This window comes from Pongo pygmaeus, chromosome 7, assembly GCF_028885625.2.
Source record: "Pongo pygmaeus isolate AG05252 chromosome 7, NHGRI_mPonPyg2-v2.0_pri, whole genome shotgun sequence".
Classification (NCBI taxonomy): Eukaryota; Metazoa; Chordata; class Mammalia; order Primates; family Hominidae; genus Pongo; species Pongo pygmaeus.
The window spans coordinates 82588917-82605985 of record NC_072380.2 but is presented as its reverse complement, the minus strand read 5'-3'; the positions used below and the strand labels follow the sequence as shown (position 1 = coordinate 82605985).

General features: G+C 41.3%; 1 long non-coding RNA gene across 1 annotated transcript; it reads right to left on the bottom strand.

Moving 5' to 3' along the window:
• Positions 1–993: 993 nt before the first annotated feature.
• LOC129042794 (uncharacterized) lies at positions 994–15440 on the bottom strand. Its single transcript, XR_008504203.2, has 4 exons — positions 14740–15440; positions 8449–8519; positions 5298–5894; positions 994–2014 (listed from the first exon to the last, which is right to left on the bottom strand). It is a non-coding gene; the product is annotated as an uncharacterized LOC129042794 (long non-coding RNA).
• Between the last annotated feature and the right edge of the window lie 1629 nt (positions 15441–17069).

Below are 17069 nucleotides of genomic sequence, written 5' to 3'. Positions count from 1 at the left end.
TATTCTTGCAAGAGGGTCCCAAAATACCGCAGGCATTCTTCTACTACATTCTGTATGACAGCTGAGACTTATCAGTCCTTTACTATGTGCCAGGCAGTGTAGTAGGTGCTTTATATGCATTGCTCTTTTTTTTAATTTTTAATTTTTGTGGGTACATAGTAGGTGTAGCTGGTCTTTGTAAGCTCCATGGCCACCTTCCTCAAGAGGTGTTGCTTTCCTCCCTGACTCAAGAGTACACTTGTGCTTTACAGTACCATGTCTTCCTTATCACACCACCCTTGCTCTCTGATGCTCACATCAGACTCCCCTCCTACAACTGGGTCTTATTCATTTCTCTATCTTCAGAGCATCTCAGAGCCTCATGCATAGTAAGATAAATGATGAATGAACAAATGGATAATTGGCTATATAGATATATGCTGTCAAATTTGGAAACTTGTTGCATTTGTAATAGCCCCATATAGATTCTCTGCCATATAAAGGAGACAATCTATTTCAGTTTTTTCTCTATGCAAAAGAAAAAAAAGGATTGAGAAGTAGTATAGTATCTGGAGGCTTCTATAAAAGTATTCGGCTAAAAATACTGGTTCTTATCTTGACTCTGTGTTTCAGTGTCTTAATTCAATTCCCACTGACCTAAGAAAAGCAACGTTATTCAAGAAGCATTCTATTGGAAATGTTTCCTAGGAACAGTTTATTTGGTTGATCTTTCAAATACTTTGTCACATGTAATAATATCTGAAGTAAGTGTTAAAATGGTTTTACAGTTTCTGTGTAGGGTGTTCTGTTGACTGGTGTCATCTGTCTGCAGCTTTTTCACAGTGAATGTGTAGCCCTATTATGTCTGTTCAGAGAAAGCTCCATAATCACCACTTGGCTTGACCATGGGGTAGCTCTTTGGCACATGGAAAAGATGTACAAGTATAAGGCCACACTACAAGTCTTATCTTTTCCTATTTAGAGAGCAGTGAACACAGAGCTTTTTTTGTTTTCTCCAGGTTTATTCTTTTTAATTATGAATGCACATTTATTTATTCATGAACGTTGGGAAAAATGCAAATACATCAGAATGGTTCCATAATTTTAAAAATCTACAGTTCCTCATTCTTCACTACTAGTTTCTCTTCTCAGAGGTAAACACTTTTTCAAAAATTCATATTTTAAATTTAGGGGTGGGTAATTCACATGGTGCCAACATCAAAAGCTATGAAAAGGTGAAGTTTCCCTCCCATTTCTCATTGCTCCAAAGCAGGAAATCATTGTGATTAATTTTGTTTGTTTTTCCAGAATGAACACAAAGTTTTATAATATTTGGAAAGGACACTGTTCCTCAGAGTCCACCCTCTAAGCTAAACATTTGAGACATAAAGTCAGTAGAAAATATATTAACATTTTCCCCCTTTCTAGATGTATTTCTAGAACCAGAGAAAGGAAAGGCACACAGGGGAGTAACAGTCTCATTAAAAGTTTGAATCAACCAAATAAATTTGTTTTCTTCAGAGAATAGTTTATTGCTTCGATTTGTTGACTTGTAAGAGAGATGGAAGAGGAATTGTCCAAAACTTGGGCAACTTTTTTCTAACGTACATATAGGAACCTGCCTAATACTTTAGATCTGGCACCTGGTTATACCGAGCAAAAGTAGTGCTTTGGCTTCAGTTCCCATGTTTCTTATAAATCTGAACCACAAACATCTCTGTGTGATGCAACTGTCCTAAGCAAAGGCCAATGGTTTTCCAGGAAATGTCTTCAGCGTTGTATGTGTTCAAGAAGCGTGTTCTCGTCCCTTTCCTGACATAAAATCATGCTACTTCTCCATGTGAGAAACACACTTGCTAGCGTGGACATTTAAGTCACCCTATTAAATGCACTCTCCCAAATCTATCAGAGGGGACTTTAAACTTTAGCTTCATTCAGAATGCGTGTCCGAGGCTTAGTGTGACTGGCAACACTTTTGTTTTCAGACTTGCCTGTTGTTATTTTGCTTTGCCTTCATTTTTCCTCCACATTTGTGCTGAAAAGAAAAAGAAGTTGCCCAATAAATACAGCACTCAAGGAAACAACATGTACATGATATGAACTGTCCAGATTTTTCTCCTAACAATACTTTCTATTTAATCAGAATCTGAAAATCTCCAAGTACTTTGAAGGCTTCCAAAACATTTTCTTCCTATTTTAAATCTCATTAACTAGTTATTTTATCCTCACAGTGCCCATATAATGAAAGTGGAGAGAACAGGGTATTACTACCTGTCTATGCATGAGGCCACAGAAATAGCCTAAGTGCTCAGGGACACACAACAAGCCAGAGATAAAATCTAGGCAAGAATTCTGGGCCCCAACATCATTATTAGCTCTGCTGAGCCTACTGTGTTTATGGCATTCTTTCCTTTGCCTTTAACTAAGAAGTTCTCCTGCCTACAACAGTACACTGTCCATTTTGTCAATTGAAAAACCAATGTGCAGAGAGGACGAGTGGTCCCCCAGGTCACCTGGACCAAATACAGGAGCTAAAAATAGCACGTGCAATTGGCAGGCCCTGATCCTTCACTCAGTTCCTTTAACCTCATGTTTGGGGTTGCAACATTAGAAGATATTAGAAGTCCATGTGTCTCCTGAGTGAAGGCTTTCCTCCAGCTGTGGCCAACCACGAGCCCATTGCTAGCACTATCCAAACCAGGTCTCTAGTTTGGCCATTGACAAAGGGCAGGAGGCGGAATCCAGGGCTACTTGGGAATAATGAGGATAATTCAGAGTAAGGTGTTTTGTGTCTGGAAAATACAAATAGGTCAGGGGAGGCCTGGAAAGTTGTGAGGCCTTGGAAAGTTTTCTCAATTTCACATTTCCTTTGCTTATGGGCATATGGCCTTAACAAGGTCCACACTCGCAGTCACTCATGTCCCTGCATGTCCAGGTGAGGAGAGCACATTGAATCAACCAAAACCCTTAGACATCTACTCTTCAGACATTTCGAAGTTAAAAGCCATTAAAATCAAATAGATGGAAAGAAAATCCTCATAGTATAAGGAGTGTTTCCACTACAGAACAGATCCCTGGAGTAGTGAATTTTTCATTTTATCTCCTTTTTATTTTAAGGCACGTTTGAGCTCCAGAGACCTTGACAAGTTTCTCACCAATGGTTTCTTCAGTACACAAGAATTTCTTTAATTGAGGAGGAGCAAAAAAGTTGAAAACAGAGTGAAAGAACAGGATTACAACATTAATTAGAACACAAATGGATGCCATTTTCTATTCAAATTCATAGACTGTCACATAAAATAAGCACCAAGTTTTGTTGGTTATAGTAAACTATTTTTATTATAGAAGTAACAGTTTTTCTAATTATAGAAAAATTAGACATTTCATGTGAACGAAAAAGAAAATTCACTCATAATCACATCACCAGAAGTAATCACTATATAATTTATGTGTGTGTATACACACATTCATTTAAAATAGAGATCATATGATGCATACCATTTAGCAAACTACTTTTATTATTGTACTATATGGCATAAATATCTTTTATGGGAATAAATATTTACATCATTTATTTTATTTTTTGAGACAGGGTCTGTCTCTGTTGCCCAGGCTGGAGTGCAGTGGCTAGATCTTGGCTCATTGCAACCTCTGCCCCCTGGGTTCAAGCAATTCTCTTGCCTCGGCCTCCTGAGTAGCTGGGATTATGAGCATGTGCTATCACGCCTGGCTAATTTTTGTATTTTTAGTAGAGATGGGGTTTCACCATGTTGGCCAGGCTGGTCTCAAACTCCTGACCTCAAGTGATCTGCCCGCCTCGGCAGTGCTGGGATTACAGGCGTGAGCCACTGTGCCCAGCTGACATCATTAATTTTAATAGTTGTATAACATTTAATTGTATGGCTATACCTACATTTATTTAATCAACATTATTGTTGGACATTTAGGTTGAATATGAATTTTCAATAAGATGGAACAGGTCTGGAATAAACAGGCTTATACAATTTCTTTACCTACTGGTTGAATTATTTCCTTAATACAAATTCCTAGAAGCAAAGTTTCTGGGTCAAGGAAATGCACATATTTGCAGGCGATTGACTCCTTCAATAACCATTTAAAAACAGTAAGCAAAGGAGGTAGTTTTTTGTCTAAAGTAAACCTGAGTAATAGAATATTATATTAGAGGAATAAATTAAAAATCATATCAGAAAATAGTGGGGTTTTTTTTCATAATTATAGGCCAGGTGCGGTGGTTCACACCTGTAATCCTAGCACTTTGGGAGGTTGAGGCATGAGAATTGCTTGAGCCCAGGAGTCCAAGACCGGCCTAGGCAACATAGTGAGACCCTATTTCTACAAAAAGTAAAAAGATTAGCTGGGCATGGTGGCATGTGCCTGTGGTCCCAGCTACTCAGGAGGCACAGGTGGCAGAATTGCATGAGCCTGGGAGCTCAAAGTTGCAGTGAGCCATGATTGTACCACTGTACTCCAGCCTGGGCAACAGAGAGAAATCCTATCTCAAAAAAATTAATAAATAGTAAATAAAATAATTATAGCCAGTACCTTTGTAAACTCTCATTTTAGTTCTAAATCTCAGTTTAAGGGTGAAAGAGAGAACGGTAATGTGGAAGGGATTGAAGGATGTATAACAAAAATGTATGCATAAACCAAACAAGGGACAGGGAAAGGGGGACACACAGGGAGAAAATCCTACCGCCTATTTCAGTCCGTAACTCCCTCCCCACGTTCCCTTTTGGCTTTTAACCAAAAGTCTGGGTTCCCTGACATCTCTAAGTGGACTGAATTCTCAGTGTCCAGGCCCCAGACTAACCAACAAACACAGATCCACCAATCAACATTTCCAGCCATCTCACAGTGAAACTCACCAGGAGAGGGGCCTTTCTTTTTCTTAGTGTCAAACTTTTTAGCACAGTTTTATTGGCTGAATTGTCAATTTCACCTTCAAACACGTAGGAGACAGGGAAAGAAAACATTTTCTACAGTTTCTTAGAGTTATAAAGAGTAAAACTGCAAAAGCGTGTGATAAATTATGCCTACTTTAAAAATATATTGATTAAAATTTAAGAAACTGAGGTCTGCAGAAAACCCCTAGTAAATGAGACCCAAATGCCTTTTGAATGCTCCAGGATAATCACTACCTTGCATGCTAGACTTTCTTAAGTGTGGTTAACTTTTAAGTAGCCAATTTTCTACTATTTTTCCCATAATGGTTTTTGCCTTGGATAGGAAAATTGAATATAAGGTCAGAGCACTTCGACATTCATTGAACAAATATGTATGTAGGACTTTTAACTTACATTTGTAACAAATGCCGTGAAGAAAAAATAAACTGGCTCATGGAAGAGAAAGTGGCTTTTTTTCTTTTCTTTTTTTTTTTTTTTTTTTTTTTTTGGTAGAGACAACGTCTTGCTCTGTTGCCCAGGCTTGTCTTGAACTCCTGGGCTCAAACGATACTCCCACGTTGGCCTCTCAAAGTGCTGGGATCAGGTGTGAGGCACCACACCCGGCAGACGGTGAGTTTTGATGAAGGAATAAGGAGCAGCCCTGGCCACAGCTAGTGAGAAGAAGCCAGCCAGCAAGAGAGAGCATTCCAGGCAAAGGACACAGCCTAGGAAACTCCAGACAATACGTCGAGGTAAGTGTGATACATTGTGAATATGGGCTCTGTCGATATAAGAAGAGACAGTCCCTCTGCAACACCGAGCCATATTTGGGGCCTTTATAACTTTAGATAAGCAGGCACAAAAAAGCCTCTGACCAAATAAAAATGAACTTGATTAGTTTCTCTTCATCTTTAAAATATGGCACACTCAAAGTAGTAATCAATTCATTAACAAATTTTTTTTTTTCATGATGGGGTGAGCACATTGATTCTGCTATGACCATGCTTAAATCTAGTGGAGAAGAAAAATGAATACTGGAAGAATTAAAATGCATTGAAATGATAAACCATGGACGTTAACTGAACATTCAGTGAGAGTTCATAGATCATTTCTGAGAAGGGCAAGTGGTCCAAAATGGGAGGTGGGACTTCATCCATTTCATAATGAACATTTGCTGAACGTTTATACTAAGGCTAGGTATTGAGACAGACACAAACACAGGATAACTAAAATATGTCTTTGTTGCTGGACATGGTGGCATGTACCTGGAGTCCCAGATACTTGGGAGCTGAGGCAGGAGGACAGCTTGAGCCCAGAACTTCTGGGCTGTAGTGAGCTATGCTCATTGGGTGTCCACACTAAACTGGCATCAATATCATGACCTCCCAGGAGTGAGGCCCACTAGGTTGACTAAGGAGAGGTGAACTGGCCCAGGTCAGAAATGAAGCAGGTCAAAATTTCTGTGCTAATTAGTAGTGGGATCTCACCTATGAATAGCCACTTCACTCCAGCCTGGGAAACTTAGCAAGACCCCATCTCTAAAAACTAGCTAAATAAGTAATATGCCTTTGTCCTTGGAGAGCTCACTGCCTAAAGGAGAGAGACTGAAAATTAAATAAATAATTACAGTTCAACATTGTAACACAGATATGTGCAAATGATTGAAGGAACTCTGATACTTACGGGAGCACGAAGGAAGACTGACCCACATCACAGCAAATGAGAAGAAACGACATTTGTGCCAAAGCTTAAAGAGTGAGTTAGATTTTATTTAGGGTTTAGGTTCTAAATACTCATGTTGGCCGAGTGCGGTGGCTCACACCTGTAATCCCAGCACTTTGGGAGGCCAAGGCAGGTGGATCACCTGAGGTCAGGAGTTCGAGACCAGGCATGGCCAACATGGTGAAACCCCATCTCTACTAAAAATACAAAAATTAGTCAGGCATGACAGCGTGCGCCTGTAGTCCCAGCTACTCGGGAGGCTGAGGCAGGAGAACCACTTAAACCTGGGAGGCAGTGGTTGCAGTGAGCCGAGATCGTGCTATTGCACTCCAGCCTGAGCAACAAAAGCAAAACTCCATCTCAAAAAATTAAAAAAATAAAATAAAATATAAACCAATGAATGCTGATGTTTGAAGTGAACCCTTAAATCACCCATAAAGTACAGCACCTAGGTATTTAGTATCTAGATATTCAGTATCCAGTAAGCCCCACACAGCCAGTTTTCCTCCAGCTTTGGAACAGATTGTTGCTGCTTCTTTGAGCACCAGATGCAGAAGTTGGCTTGTGTTTATTGGCTCTGTTGTATGAAAAACGGTTATCCTTCAACACTGGGATTACACCCTCTGTGGTGAGAGCCTTACACTACACAGGACGGGCACCAGGGGTCTGAGTGGACTGAGGGAATGGTAGGGTAAAGTCTCGCATCTCACGTTCATTCACAAACATAAACTCATTATGTGAAATGAATGGGCAGACAGTATTGTCCTCATTCTCCCTGTCTCTTTGAGTGAGAGACAGAGTGAATAGTTGAAATCTCAAAAATTAAACTGACAAATGAGGTAGATCTAAGAAAAAAAATTAAACTCATGTGATGTGGTTGCTTATCCTGTAAAGAAATGAGAGAAGGATATTGTACATAGAGCGACAAGATGTGGGAAGACTTGGAAACCAGGGAGGATTTGAACTATATGAAGAAAACTAAGAAGTTAAGGATGGTTAAATTATTGGACAAAGAGACAGGTAAAACAGAGTTGGACAGGTTGTCACACCATAGAAAACATGGGACTTGACTATGCAGGCAATGAGAAACCATCTTTTAAGTTAGAGGGTGACTGGATGGGTGTATTTTTGGCAAGACCATTTTTGTAGCATGGTAAAGATGAGGTCCAAAAAATTTTTTCTGTAAAGGGTCAGATCATAAACATTTTAGGCTTTGTGGGTCATATGATCTGTGTCACAACTACTTATTTCTGCCTCATAGCAGACATGGACAATGTGTAAACAAATGGGTATGGTTGTGTTCCAATAAAACTTTATTTATGAAGACAACCTGTGGGCTTGATCTGGCTTAAAGGGCCAGAGTTTGTTGATCCCTGGATTAGAAAATGATGAGGTTACTGGTGAAGAGATGAAGAGGTAAGCAAGGTAATAGTCTGGGCCAGTGGTTTCAAAGTGTAGTCCCTGGACCAGCAGCATTACCATCACCTGGGAATTCCAGAGGATGGGAGAGGCAGCAATCTGAGGTTCACACTTTCCAGATGACGATTTTTTTGGTTTTTGTTTTTGAGACAGGGTCTCACCCTGTTACTCAGGCTGCGGTGCGGTGGCATGATCATAGCTTACTGTAGCCGCGAATCCCTGGGCTCGAGTGATCCTCTTGCCCCAGGCTCCCAAGTAGCTGGGACTGCAGGCGGACCACCACACCTGGCTAATCTTTTATTTTTCGTAGAAACAAGGTTTCACTATGTTGCCCAGGCTGGCCTTGAGTGATCCAACCCACTCAGCCTCCCAAAGTGCTGGGACTAAGGTGTGAGCCCCTGCACCCAGATGATGATTCTTATACCTGCTCAGGTTTGAGGACCACTGGTCTAGGAAAGAGGAAAGACAATGCATTTCCACATTTGGGAGGTGGCACTAGGAAAGAACAGAACAGGGCAAATTTAAGGCAAGATGGTAATCTCAATTTCTAACACACGTCCTAATGAACAGGACTTTGATGATTATCTGGGTGGGAGGCTTGGGAGATGAAAAAATATTTAAATTCTATTCAGATATTTTCTACACACCTAGATCCCCCATGCCTAAAATACTGCTAGGTGTAAGGTAAGTGCTCAAAAAACGTTTTTTTGAATGCATCAAGGATGATTCAAAGTTCAGCTTAGGTGACTGAAGAGATGAGACATGGTATTAGCCAAGCTAGAGGACACACTTTGTTGTTTTTGACAGTTGTGAGGGAAAGAGATAAAGGAACATTTATTGATCAAGTATACCTGCTTTGCCTATAATGTGCCAGGTAGTATTTTACATCCATTATCTATTTGTCCCTCAAAATAACTTTTTAAGTAGTTATTATCATAATTTTACAAAGGAAGACAATCACAGTTCCCACAGGGATCAACGGCAAAGAATGAGCCTATCCCTGGCAGTGAGTGACAACTAAACCCAGGCTTGTTGCACTTTGAAGAACAGAGTCCTGTTTTGCCTTTTGGCCAAACTTTGCAGAATATGTTTAAGCCGTCACTATAAAATATTCTGGAACTTTACTGTTTACAAAGTAGCTTCGTAGATTATTTGTTTTGAGGGACATCATTTCGTATAGCAGCAAAAGCATAAATTTCTAGGTTCAAATCCCAGGTTGGTCACTGATGCCATGCCTGGATGAGACCACAGGCCCATGTGTAAAATGTGGGTAATGATAATAACTATGCAAGTGGGATATGTAAAGCACCTGGTGCAAAATGAGAGCTCAGTAAATGGTAAATATTATTATTTCATGATCCTTAATACAGCTTATTATGCACATCTGAGAGATGTCTTAAAAGTACCTCTTAATAAGTTCCAATGCTTTGCTTAAAGGACTTATCTTCTTGTTTAAGGCGAGTTGATGGTTAAACAGATTTTGAATTTGGGTGAGGTCGCTCCACGTAAAGGCTGGCTTTAGTGCACCTCTTTGCTCCCAGTCCTGTCCACAGTGGGCACCCACTCCACTGGTTTCAAGATCCATTCATACAGGTTTTCCTTCTTTAGATGAGTTAAAAAAAAAAAATCTTTCTTTCCGTTACCTGTCAAGTGATACAATGGGTGGGGTTGACTATCAGAAAACAAAAGCTAAAGCAGGTAAAGATGTTCTTGAAAGAAATGCTTCCTTGTTTCAAAGGAATTTTACTCTCTGGGATGAAGGCAAAAAAGAAATAATCTGAAAAAGAGCTGGATTTTCTAAAGAAGCAAAACTAATTGCTGGTTCACTTCCTCTCTTCCATACTTAGAAGGGCCTAAAGGGGTGGTGGCTCTCCAGTTTCAGAATCTGAGAATGTCACTTGTTTGACCTCCTGAAGGACATGTTGTGGACATCACCAGTGCCTTTATGGCAGACAGGTTGGTTTGTGACATTGTGTTTACCAGCTTTTAGGAGAGAAACTTCTTGCTTTCAGGTATGTTTAGGTGATTAGAGAGCAAGACTACCACTTTTGCAACATACTAGATAAACAGCAGTTTCCATATTAAGGGGAAATCATATCATACCTGACCATCTTGCCTCCTTGGTTCCACTGGATTAGAAAACAAGCAGAGATAAACACAACTTTGGTGGAGTTGGTTGCACAGCAAGGAAAGGAATAACTAAGCTTTTGAAGATCAATGTAACTGACAGAGTGCATTCTGCAAAAAATAAACACAGCTCTAGGAGAGTTATTGTGAACAATGGTATCTGAAAATAATAGTTGAATAATTTTGATGCACAGGTGTTTTTCCCAAGATTGGAAACAAAATCTTCTCCCCTTCTCTCCCATCATTTAACCAAGCTTTTGGTCCTCTGATAAAAATCATGCTGTCAAAAATGACTGAATTAATTTGTGACTTTTGACCAAATCAATTTTGATGTAATACAAGATTAAATGAGTGGTTTCTTTTATCCCTCAACCTGAGTTAGAACAAATTGTACCACTCACGGTGTCCTGCCACACAGGGCTGACTTGACATAAAGCTCAGTATTTTATCACAAGATTTGGAGAATAATTATTAGAGATCCACTTTGCGTGACGTTTATTGGGTTCTTAAAAGATAACTGACCATTTCTTATCACAGAACAGTAGTCTGACATGACATTTGAGATTATTTGAAGGTCTAGTTCAGGACTCTCAGGCCTTCTGTGAGTCTGCCCATTTTTGCTTTGAATTTATTAACTGGGATGACAAGAACCAAGATCTCCCCGTTCATGTTTCTTCCGCTTAGTGACAAATTGGAGGGGGAAATCATGCAAGCAATCCTTACAGTGATTTGTACTCATAGCCATTCACACTTACAGCCCTTTGCCAATTACACCCGTGTTGTAACTTCTGACACGTAAACAGGCAGTTTCTCACATGAACATATGTTGTGCTCCCCTTTTGAGAAAATGAATCCCAACCTTAACCACACTAGTGGGTTGCGATTAGTTCTAATCCCTAGGTCTTATGACAGGAAAATTGACTATCAGAGAACGAGGGAATGGCAAGTAATCACTCCTGAGTTCACTTTTTTTCTTTTCCATAACAGCATCACATAACTGCCCCAAACTTTCCTTCAATATACTTGTCAAAATGTCCTCAAGGAAATCATCCTGAAATCCATAAAACGAATAAGCCTGCCCATTAGAGTTGTTTTGCTTCAGTGTAATAGTTGGCAGGAAGATGTGGTCAAAGAGACTGCACCATATTAAATGGATTTTATGTTTATTGACTACTTGTAGCACTACTTAATTGATTTATGTGTGTGTGTTAGAAAGCTTTATGCTATGAAACTAAAATATATCATTTATAGTTTATTAAGTCCTGCATTTAGTAAAAGTTGGCATAAGGCCCTAGGTCAGGAACTTTACCCTTCTGTTACAGCAGTGTTTCTGGGAGAAAATAATAGTTGATACACTTTATTTCCACGTATAGTAAATTTCCTAGGAATATAATCCACATGGAAAGATGGCTTGTTTTTGTTTTTCTTAGGGTCTTGCCCTGTTGTCCAAGCTGGAGTATAGTGGCGTGATCTTGACTCACTGCAACCTTCGCCTCCTGGGTTCAAGCCATCCTCTTGCCTGAGCCTCTAGAATAGCTGGGAATACAGGCACTCATCACTATGCCCAGCTAAATAATTTTTTTGTATTTTTTGTTGATACTGGGTTTTGCCGTATTGCTCAGGTTAGTCTTAAACTCCTGAGCTCAAGCAATCCTCCCACCTCAGCCTCCCAAAGTGCTGGAATTACAGGCGTGAGCCACTGTGTCTGGCTTCAGTGGCTTGTGTTTCTCAAGTGCTACTCACTGTCATATTACCACTGTGTTTGAATGAGCTTTTTCTGTGTTCTTTTGTGACTCTGAGTTGAAATAATAAATTAGAGAAAATGGTAAACAATAAAGTATAACTTAGTACCTAAGGTTTTTTATTCTACTAGTTTTTAGAACTGGCAGGAGAGGCCTAAGACAAAATACAAAAGATATTATGATAATGCTAAGATCTTGAAAACTGTACTATAATAATGCTCAGATTTTGAAAATTATATTAAATATATATGTATATACATATATACATATGTAATATGTATGAAAATCAGGCCGGGCGCGGTGGCTTACGCCTGTAATCCCAGCACTTTGGGAAGCCGAGGCGGGCAGATCACTTGAGGTCTGGAGTTCGAGATCAGCCTGGCCAACATGGTGAAAACCTGTTTCTACTAAAAATACGAAAAAAAAAAATTAGCTGGGTGTGGTGGAACATGCCTGCACTCCCAGCTACAGGAGGCTGAGGCAGGGAAATGGCTTGAACCCAGGAGACAAGAGGTTGCAGTGAGCTGAGATCGTGCCATCTGCACTGCAGTCTAGGCAAAAGAGTGAGACTCTGTCTAAAAAAAAAAAAAAAAATTTAATTAAAATTATAGTAAGTTTTAATATAATTACCACTGCTGCATGTTGGTACTCATAGATGGATAACCAACATTAGGAACCTGAACCTGGCTGGGTGTGGTGGCTCATACCTGTAATCTCAACACTTTGAGAGGCTGAGGTGAGAGGACTGCTTGTGGCCAGCCTGGGCCACACAGTGAGACACCACACCTCTACAAAAAAATTTAAAAATTAGTTGGGCATGGTGGCACATGCACATAGTCCCAGCTACTCAGGAGGCTGAGGTGGGAAGATCGCTTCAGCCCAGAAGCTCAAGGCTACAGTGAGCTGTGATCACACCACTCACTCTACCCTGGGTGACAGAGTGAGACCCTGTCTCAAAAAAAAGAACAAACAAAAAACAAAACCAAAACACAAAAACCTCCCTGAACCTGGTCTTCAGTCACCAAGGTGCTACATAAAGGGTACCAATAATACCCAGAGTAATCAAAATCATAGAGACAGAAAGTAGAATGATGGTTGTCAGGGGCTGGGGGGAGAAGGGAATGGGGAGTTAGTGTTTAATGGATGTACAGTTTCAGTTCTGCAATGTTAAAAAAAAAAACTTTAGACAATTTAACAGAGTTTAATTCAGCAAAGAACAATTCAAGAACCATGCAGACTCCCCCACCTCCTTGAATAAGTTACGAGCAACTCTGGCACTGCCTCGCAGTCAGAGAGGATTTTTCACAGAAAAATGAAAGTGACATACAGAAAACACACGTGAGGTACAGAAACAGCCTGATTGGTTACAGCTGGGTGTTGAACACATTCGATTAGTTGGCTACCTGTGATTGGCCAAAACTGGATGATTGGCACAAGAGTAGGTTACAGTCTGTTTACACCTCCAGTCAGGTTACAGTTCACTATGTATGGAGAAACCTTTAGAACAAACTTAAAATAGGTAAGGAGGCAGTTTTAGGCAAAACTTAATTTAACAATTGCCCCCTTTTGGTCAACCTCTCAATTTTGGTTGGCCAAAACTTTAGACATTGGTGTCACTGTCACCATTGTCAGTGTACTTATTTGGTCTCAAATCTCAGTGGGAAATAGCAAAACAGTGAGTTTTTAAATGTGAGAACCAGGACTTCAGGTTTGCTTTAGTTTTTTTTTTTTTTTGGTAAGGGTTAGAACAGAAGGGACCTCTTTATGCTGGAATCTCCTGTCTTCAGGTGAGGAAAAAAAACTGGTCTGTTTTTGTTGTAATCAAGAAAATGCTGAATCAGGAAAGTAGTAATCTAAAAATGGCAGCAAAGCTTTGCAGGTTCCTTAGTTTCATTTTGATTGTGTCTCATTTAGCATGAGTGACTCCATTTTGATTTGGTCTGGTCTGTTGGGGCCTAGTGCAGAAAGAGGTCTGATCTGATTTGGCCTAGGTCCAAAACAATGGCCTCTCATAATTTTAACAGCAAGGTGAAAAGAATTACAGAGGTGGGTGGTGGTGTTGGTTGCACAACATTTTAAGTGTATTTAATACCTCTGAACTGTATACTTAAAAATGACTAGGATGGTAAATTTTATGTTATGTGTATTTTACTACAATTTAAAAAGTAAACCCAGTAGCAGTGGCTCCTGCCTATAATCCCAGCAACTTCCGGCGCTGAGACAGGAGAATTATTTGAGCCCAGAAGTTCGAGATTGCAGTGAGCTATGATCACACCACTGTACTCCAGCCTGGGTGACAGAGCCACACCCCATTTCACAAAAAATAAATAATTAAAAATGAAAAAAAAAAAAAAAAAGAGGTGCCATTACCTCTAACTGTGGCGTCTCTTGAGCGTGATTTTGAGAGGAAGTCGGTGAGACCAAGAACCCACCAATTCCGGACACAATTTCAGGCCTCTCACTCTAGCCAGAGTTGCCGGGCTCTTGGGTATGGGCAGGTCCTGTTTTTCCTGCTTCTCCAGCACCAGGGCAATCTACTTGAAATGGGAAAAGTTCCCTTGTCCCCCTCGCAGGGTGTGTGATGGGGTGTGGCTAGCTTCTTCAGTGCCCTACTGCTCAGACCTCTAGGGGAGCACACAGGCGGGCAGGCTGTGGGGCTCCGATCCCACAGCAGTGTCTAGGGGTGAATATTTACAGCTCCTGAAGCCCCAGTGGGCGGGCGTGTGTTACAGGATGCTCTTTTAGGTTGCCGTCTATAGGCAGTTTGTGTTAGCTCAGTTACACCCCCTTTCTTATCACAAGGACAGAAGGATTTCTGTATCCTGGGGTTTCTTGCCCTGGCTTACCTGAAGAATCGGATTACACGTGGGCTTGGAGAATGAGTGCAAGGTTTTATTGAGTAGAAGTAGCTCTCAGCAGATGGGGGAGCCAGAAAGGAGATGGTTTTCCCCTGGAGCCGGGCCCCTTGGTGGCCCAGGCTCTTCTCTGACTGCCCGGTCAAACTCCGCATCATTCTGCTGGTGCATGGCCTGCCGGTGGTGTGTCAGTGCCTGTCGGTGTGTGCTCTTCTGCTGGCATGCTCCTCTCAACGTCCTCTCGAGGGCCAGCCACTTGCGTTTTCTTCTGCCAGTGTGCTCCTCTCCATGTCTGGCTGGCTGTGTGTCTACCCGCTAGGGTCTTGGGGGTTTTTGTTTTGTTGTTGTTGTTACTGTGGTTTTGGAAGGAGTCTCTGTCGCCAGGCTAGAGTGCAGTGGCGCAATCTCTGCTTACTGTAACCTCCACCTCCCGGGTTCAAGCGATTCTCCTACCTCAGCCTCCTAAGTAGCTGGGACTACAGGCACGCACACCATCACACCCAGCTAATTTTTGTATTTTCAGTAGAGACAGGGTTTCGCCATGTTAGCAAGGCTGGTCTCGACTTCTTGACCTCGTGATCTGCCCGCCTCGGCCTCCCAAAGTGCTGGGATTACAGGCATGAGCCACCGCGCACGCAGTCTTGGGCTAGGTCCAGGATCCTGGTATGGCAGGCCAGGGAGGTCTTAGAAAATGCAACATTTGGGCGGGAAAGCAGGTTTGGGGTTCGTGGGGGTGGAGCCTTAGCCAGGGACCCGCCTTTCTCTACCCAGCACTTCCCTTCCTCCATTCCGCATCATTTAAAGGGACCACGCTTTTCCCTTCCCAGCACTCCCATATCATACTGACCTCACTCCTCCAGTCCTGTGAGCAGGACCCAACAAATAAGTAGTATGATAAATAAAGCTTAGCATCTCTATTTGAAAACACAGGAAAAATGGGAGGCAAAAGTTGTGCTCCATATTGGAATTTCTTTGAATTGTCACATCCAGTGTCACTTCTCTTTTGATATATGTCAAGAGCAATAACTATGAAATATTACATATAATTGTTTCCATTCTAAGCAATTGAACCAATGTTCAGTTAATAGCATTGTGAAAGAGAACACTGCCTGAGCAATGTAAAATAGCGGCTGATATAAACATTACTAGTATTTGGCTTTGAAATATTCTTCTTATAAAGACTTAGATTTACACATGGCAGATTTGATCTCAAAAATTCCAGCAAGGCTAGGTGCCATGGTGGCTCATGCCTGTTATCCCGGTGCTTTAGGAGGCTGAAGTAGGAAGATCACTTGAGGTCAGGAGTTCAAGACCAGCCCTGGCATCATAGCAAGACCCCCATCTCTACCAAAAAAATTCAAACAAAATAAAATAGAGGCGTAACTCAAGAGAATTGGGAGGCGGTCTTGCCTCGTCATCCTGGCGTTTACTTCCCACCCCTCTGCCTACTGGCTGCTGGCTGTCAAAGATTGCTAGTGCTCCTAATGGGTGCAACTCACAAGGTCAAACTTCTGCCTCCCAATCTTTCCTGACTCAGAGACTTTCATTTTGTGTTTTGTTTGGGATTGATTTAAAGTGCTTCTCCCGCTAATGTGTAAGTTTCATGTAAAAATCAGTGTAAAAATAGAAAACTGAAAGGTCAAATTAAGTATTGTGAATAATGCAAGTGCTGTTAAAATTAAAAGCAAGATTTGCTGGAAGTGATGTGCCCTAGATTGATAGTAGATGGAATCTATTTGTATACCTCACAGATTATTATGTGTGAGTGTATTGTTCATTTGTTGACCATCATAGACTGGCTTCCTTCTTCTACTTAACCTGTTTTCATTTAGTTTCTTTTTGTTGAGACAGAGTCCCTCTGTCGCCCAGGCTGGAGTGCAGTGGCATGATCTTAGCTCACTGCAACCTCCCCCTCCTGGGTTCAAGCGATTCTCCTGCTTCAGCCTCCTGAATAGCTGGGACTACAGGCGTGTGCCACCACACCCGGCTAATTTTTTGTATTTTTAGTAGAGATGGGGTTTCACCGTGTTAGCCAGGATGGTCTCAATCTCTTGACCTCGTGATCCGCCCACCTTGGCCTCCCAAAGTGCTTGGATTACAGACGTGAGCCACCGTGCTCCACCTATTTAGTTTCCTTATGGCAGGTCTTGGTGGTATTATGGAGCCAGACAGACCAGACTTCAAACCCCGTAGCAATGCCACTTACAAGCTAGGGGAGCTTAGGTACTTGGCTTAATGTCAGTTTTGACCCTCACTTGTGCCACCCCAAAATGGCATTAATCACACCTCCTTGATAAAACTGTTACAGGATTACTGATTCC